At 32.3% G+C, this 6,623-nt stretch overlaps 1 pseudogene; it reads right to left on the bottom strand.

The window, feature by feature from the left end:
* Positions 1-4,560: 4,560 nt before the first annotated feature.
* LOC100594250 lies at positions 4,561-5,333 on the bottom strand (annotated as a pseudogene).
* Between the last annotated feature and the right edge of the window lie 1,290 nt (positions 5,334-6,623).

The raw sequence follows: 6,623 nt of genomic DNA, 5'->3' as shown, positions 1-6,623 counted from the left end.
CACTAAAATAAATTCTAAATACTCTTTAGGCTGAAGAGAAATAATGTCAGATGGAAACTCAATCCTTTAGGTAAGAGATAATATGTCCAGAAATGGTAAATAGATGGATAAATATAAATGATCCTTTTCCCTTCATTATATCTTCAGAAAACAACCGATTATTTTAAAACACAATAAGGGCATTTGAAGATGGGCTTTATATTGTTTGTAGAAATGAAAGATATGGTAACATTTGCATAAAAATGGGATAAACGGTAAATGCAATTATTCTCTTGTAAGGTTAATACATTTTGTGAATTGAGAGTGGAGTTGTATGAAATATGAAGTGAGAAGTATGAAATATGAAGTATCTGGTGAGAAGTGAGAACTGTGAAGGGTCAATTGTGAACTGTTAAGTGGTATAATGTTGATTCTAAATATATTTTTGTAAAAACATATGTTGCTAACCTAGGAGCAGACCAAAAAAAATTAAAAAGACATGTAGCTAAGAAACCAATATTGAAAATAAAATGTAATACTTAAAAATTTCAGTTAACCCCAAAAAGTCAGTAAAGAGACAACAAAGAAACAAAAAGCAAGAGTGAAATAGAAAACAAAAAGTAGAATTAATTATAAATATTATATGAAATACATAAAAACTGAACACTCCAAATAAGACACAGAGTTTGTTGGACTATAAAAAAGCGAAACCAAATTCTATATTATCTATAAGAGGTGCACTACAAATACAAAAATGTAAATAGTTAGAAAGTATAAGAATGGCAAATAATATAGCATGTAACAATAAGCCTAAGAAAACTACCATAGTTATATTAATATGAGAAAAAGTAGATTTCAAGAGGAAAATACTATAAGAGATGAGGATAGGCAATTTTTAAACGGTGAAATGGGTAATTCATCAAAATAACGCAATTCTATTTATGTATGCACTTAAAAACAAGGCACTTTTATGAAGCGAAAACTGATGGAAGTAACAGAAGCAATGCAAAACTCAAAAGGCATGGCTATAAATTTGTAACACCCTTCATTCCCTAATTTATGGAACAAGTGGACCAAAAAAATCTGAAGAAATACAAAAGTCTAAACAAGAAACTTGAATTAATTGATATTTAACAGAACACTAATATGACATAAAATAATTATATTATACACATTATTTTCAAGTATACATCAAATGGTGAACAGAATCAGTTATGATTTGTGTCATTAAATATGTCTCAGTAAATTTCAGAAAGACTGAGGTTTTCAGAGTATGTACTGTGACCACAATGGAATAAAATTAGAAATCAGTAACAGAAAATATCTAGAAAATCCCCAAGTGTTTGGAAATTAAATATGGTACTTCAAAGTAACACATGTACTAAATAGGAACTCAAGATTGAAACTTAAATATTTTGAAACAAATTACAATAAACACAATATATAAAAATGTGTGGTACCTAGACAAAGCAGTGCTTAGAGACAAATCTGTGCTTAGAGACAAATCTGTAGCTTTAAATGATTATATTAGAACAACAAAACAAATGTTCTACAACCAAGGATCTAAGCTTCTAGCTTAAGAATAGACAATGTAAGTAACGATGGAGCATTAAAGATTTTATAAAAAGCAACAAAAAATTGGTAAAATTATCAAAAACCAACTTTTTCAGAACTTTGGAAATTAAACAAAGGTTTGCAGTAATCAAGGGTTATATATCCAAGGAGGAAAAAGCTTGAATCTTGTGGCAATAAAACTTATAGATGTTACAGAATTACTCCAGTAAAGTCACTAAACAAACAACAATAATAAACAGTAGCAATAATATACACAAAAGAGAGAGAAAATCTCATTTTCAGAGATGCCACATTATAAAATGTCCAGTTTTTGACACAAAATTACAAAACATGCAAGGACACAGTAAACTATGGCTCACACACAGGAAAAAAACCAATTAATAGAAACTGTCCTTGAGAAAGCCCAGACACTGGATTTATTGGTCAAAAATTTTGTCAATTATTTTAAGTATACTCAAAGAACTAAAGAAAATAACATCTAAAATAATAAAGGAAAATATGAGAATGATGTCTCATCAAACAGAGAATACAAAGAAAGAAAGAAAATACCAGAAAAAAAATAAAAATGAATTTTGGATTTGAAAAGTAGAATAACGGAAATAAAAAATTCACTAGAGGGCCTCAATAGCAGACTTGAGCTAGCAAAAGTAAGAGTCAGTGAATGTAACAGAGGCCAATTGAGATTATTTAGTTTGAAAATAAGAAAGATAAAAGAATGGAGAGAAATTAAACAGATCCTCAAAAATCTGCAAAATACCACAAAGTATACCAACTATGTAAAATGTGAGTTCACAAAAGTGAGGAGAAAGGGACAGGGGCAGAATGAATATTTGAAAAATTTAGCCAAAACCTTCCCAGTTTTTAAAAGGAAGTTTCAAATTTTGGTTGTAAAAGCTGTAACAAAATGTAGATTATGCTTTCATTATAATCTACATATCCAAGAAGCTCAATGAACCCCAAGTAGAAAGAACTCAAAGAGCTCCACACTGAGACATATCATATGCAAACTTTCAAAACTGGAAAACAAAGAATCTTTAAAGCAGCAAGAAAGAAGAAACTCATCTCCTACAAGGAATACTTAGTGGGATTCACAGCTAATTTCTCATGAAAAACAGTGGAGGCCAAACCAGTGGACTGACATATTGAAAGTACTGAAAGAAAAAAGACTGTACACCAGAATTCTGTATTTAGCAAAAGTCTCCTTCAGAATTGGAGGAGAAGTGAAGACATTGCCAGATTAACAAAAACAAAGAACTCATCACTAACATACTTGCCATACTTGCCCTTGAAAAAATACTAAAGAGAATCAATCCTTTAGGCAAACAAACAAACAAACAAAACAAACAAACAAAAAAAATTAGATAAAAACAAACAAAACAAAAAAATTAGATAGTACAGATAGCAACTAGAATCAACATGAGGGCATAAAGGGCACTGGCAAAAATAAACTGCACAGGCAAATATAAAAGATAGTATTAATGTATTTTTTGTGCATGTTTTTTCTAACTGATTTTATTTAAAAACTGGATAAGGTAATACTTAAATCTGCATTGATTGGTGCAAAAATATAAAGATGTAATTTGTATGACAACAGCAAAAAGAAGGAAGGAGAATATAAAGCTGTATACTACATGTGCAAAGGTTTTGTATACTATTGAAATTAAGTTAGTATAAAATGAAACTATGTTCTTATAAATGAAGATGATTATTGTAATCCCCAGGGCCACCACTAAGGAAATATAATTTTAAATTTTAGTAAAATAAACAATAGAATTAAAATAATACAATAGAAAATATCTCCTTAACAAAAAAGAAGGCTGTAATGGAAGAGTAAAGTAACAAAAAAAAATGAGACATGTCAAAAGCAAATAGCAAAATGGCAGATACATATTCCAAATTATTAGTAATTGTACTAAAGGTAAATAGATTACACATTCCAAACAAAAGGCAGAGATTGCAGGATGGATTAAAAACCCAACATGATCTCTCTACATACTATCTATCTACAGAAGACAATCTTTAGATCTGAAGATACAAATAGGTTGAAATAAAAGGATGGAAAAAATATATTATGCAAACACTAACCAAAAGAAAGCTGGAATGGCAATGGTCACAACAGATTTCAAGCAAAAATTATTACTAGAGACAACATTTAAAATTATATAAGAATCAATCTATCCAAAATATAATAATTATAAACATATACGGACCTAACAACAGAGCCCCAAAATACATGAAGCAAAAACTTACAGACTTGAGGGGAAAAATAAATAATTCAACAATAAATTCATTGATAGATAAAACATCTAGGCAAAGGATCGATAAGGAAATAAAAGTCTTAAACAACTACAGTCTTAACAGACAACTATAGAACACTCCACTAAACAACAGCAAAATACACATTTTTCTTAAGTGTACATGGAGAATTCTGCAGGATAAACTACCTGTTAGGTCATAAAACAAGCCTCAATAAATGGAAAGGAATTTAGATAATACAAAGTGTGTTCTCAAACCACAATGAAAATTATAAGTCAATAACAAAAGAAAATCCAGGAAATCTACAAATAACTTGAAAATTAAATAGCACATTTCTAAGCAGCAAATGGGTCAAAGTAGTTACAAGAGAAATTAGCAAATAGTTTGATATGAATGAAAATGAAAAAAGCAGCTTATCAAAACTTGTGGAATATAGCTAAAGCAATGCTTAAGGGAAATTTATAACATATATTAAACGTCTACATTAAAAAATAAGAATTTGAAATCAATAACATGAACTTTCACTGGAATTATAAGACACTGGAAAAAGAAAAGCAAATTAAAGTTAAACTGAAAGAAGAGAATAATCAAGATTAGTCAAAACCAGAGACATCTTTAATTATATCTAAAATATCTGACATTTCCTTTGCCTCAAAGTAAAGATTAGTCCTGGAATCCATTTAAAGAAGGTAGGCTCTTTGCCCATGTCTCTAGTGCTACCACCCCCACGAAAAATGTTAGTGCCCTTATTCACCAAGTAGTTAATGGATTGTCTGCTTTAGATGATATACTATGCTGAGTTTTTATTTTAATCCTCAGAGAATTCCCGTCTAATTGGGTAATCAATCTGCAAACACTGGCAACATTGTGGACACCCTCCAGGAAGTGAGAATGCAGTTTCTTCTGTGATGGCAAGGACTTTAAGGGTTGTAGATGCTGCTGTTGTCAAACACCTGCTTGATGATCAGTCTAACGGAGAAGAGGTGGGCAGTGTTCAGCATGTTCAGCAGTGTGTCTTGGCTTCCAATTTGTCTCCAGTCCTCATCAGCTGTACATCACTGAGGATTCCAATAGTGACCCTGGAGATTTTAGTGGTGATGCCTAAAGCCTGGAAGAAAAATGACTTCTTGGGCCCCAGACTAGTGTTCTGGGCTGGTACAGTGACTTCAGGTGGGGCAATGGCACCTGCACAGACATCAGCTGACACCTATTGGCCAGCAGTATGTCCCTAATCTCAGTGAAGACCTCCTTAGTGAACACAAAGCCCACATTCCCTCAGATATAAGGCAACAGTTTCTCCAGAGCTGAGTTGTTTTCTGGATGGCCTCAGATGGCCTTGTGAACTATAGTGTTCTTGTCCATCAGCTCCACAGACTTCCATCAGAAGTATATGTGGATCTGTATCTGCTTGGAACCCACATTGTCACTTCCACAATGAGGCATTTTGGTTAATCATCTAAAAGTTGGATGCTCTTAAGGAAGTGGTTGGACTTCCAGGCTGTCCTGTCTTCCCTGGATATCATGGAGGCATATCAGGGATTGCCATGCAGGGTTTAAAGACAATATCACTTTCATTAGGACACCTGGCAAGAGTCTTGTTGGTCACATTTTAGCAAGTCTAATACATAAATTTACTTCTTATTTTTTACTGTATAATAGGCACTGCTGTGAATAATCTGTCATTATTTACCTAATTTCCAAGTGTTTCAGCGTCCTTGACTCCATTTCTACATTTTAGCCACACTGTATAAAATCATCCCTGAGGAGCTCTTTGATTTTTAGATATAAAGATAATATAAATATAAGATAGCAAGTTATGTTTAAGATATGTGGGGGGAATATATAAACAAAAATATCAACGTATATATCTTTCTTCTTTATTTCTTGAAAATATGTGGTACATGTGAAGATATGAAAAGCTATGAGTGACAAGACAAACATAACAATAGGTGATCTATAGAAATGATTATCTTTATACTCTCTGTACTTTTGTGCTTCAGGCATCCTCTAATGTCCAGAATCTCTAATGTCTTTACAAATAAACGAATACTATTTTCTCCAATTTTTCATAGATATATAATTGAGATAACATGAAGTAGGGGAACAGGGTTGAAGCTAGACAGTAAGGCTTTGGAATAATTCAGAAGAGACCACACATACTGAACTGAATTTATTTGAGCCTGTTCTAACCTTTGGATCTTATCCCTCCCAGAGGAGATAAAGAAATCCATCCACCAGTGCACACCGAAAACACTGAGTCTACTCTCCAATATGCTGTTGTGTTAGGCATTATTTCCTGCTTGCAGTATACACAGCTAGAGCATTCAATTCATATATAGTGAGCACTGGCCAGACATTTCATGACTCTCAAAAGTTTTTTCTTGTGGAATAATTTAAATGTTAAAATAACTTTAAATATTTTGCTTTTACTTGTTATGCATTCAGTGTTTAATTCAGAACTGTTGCCTATTATCTTTTCAGGCCTTTATATCTCATATCAAACCTCACAATAAACTTCTTGGTGATTTAAAATACTATTTAAATAAAAACCTTTTCAAAAGGCCTTATTAGAAGCTGAACTGGGTATTTGAAGGAAGGTTTCCCCTCCTGAAGCCAAAGACGTGTATTTAACTGCTGTGGTACCTAGGCCAAGCATATTGACTGATTTACTGTCACAGATAATCCAGTACTTGCCTAGAAGCCATTTCAGTTTAAGAGCATGCGGTTTGGCAGGCAGCATTGCTTGCAATAATGTAATAAAACAGAAAAAAAAAATCCATACCTGGTTGTGAAAGAAAAGAGACTATTTTGCC

The sequence above is a fragment of the Nomascus leucogenys genome, chromosome 17 (genome assembly GCF_006542625.1).
Source record: "Nomascus leucogenys isolate Asia chromosome 17, Asia_NLE_v1, whole genome shotgun sequence".
In the NCBI taxonomy this organism is placed as follows: domain Eukaryota; kingdom Metazoa; phylum Chordata; class Mammalia; order Primates; family Hylobatidae; genus Nomascus; species Nomascus leucogenys.
The sequence above is the reverse complement of the archived record's forward strand: the minus strand, read 5'-3'. Positions and strand labels throughout refer to the sequence as shown.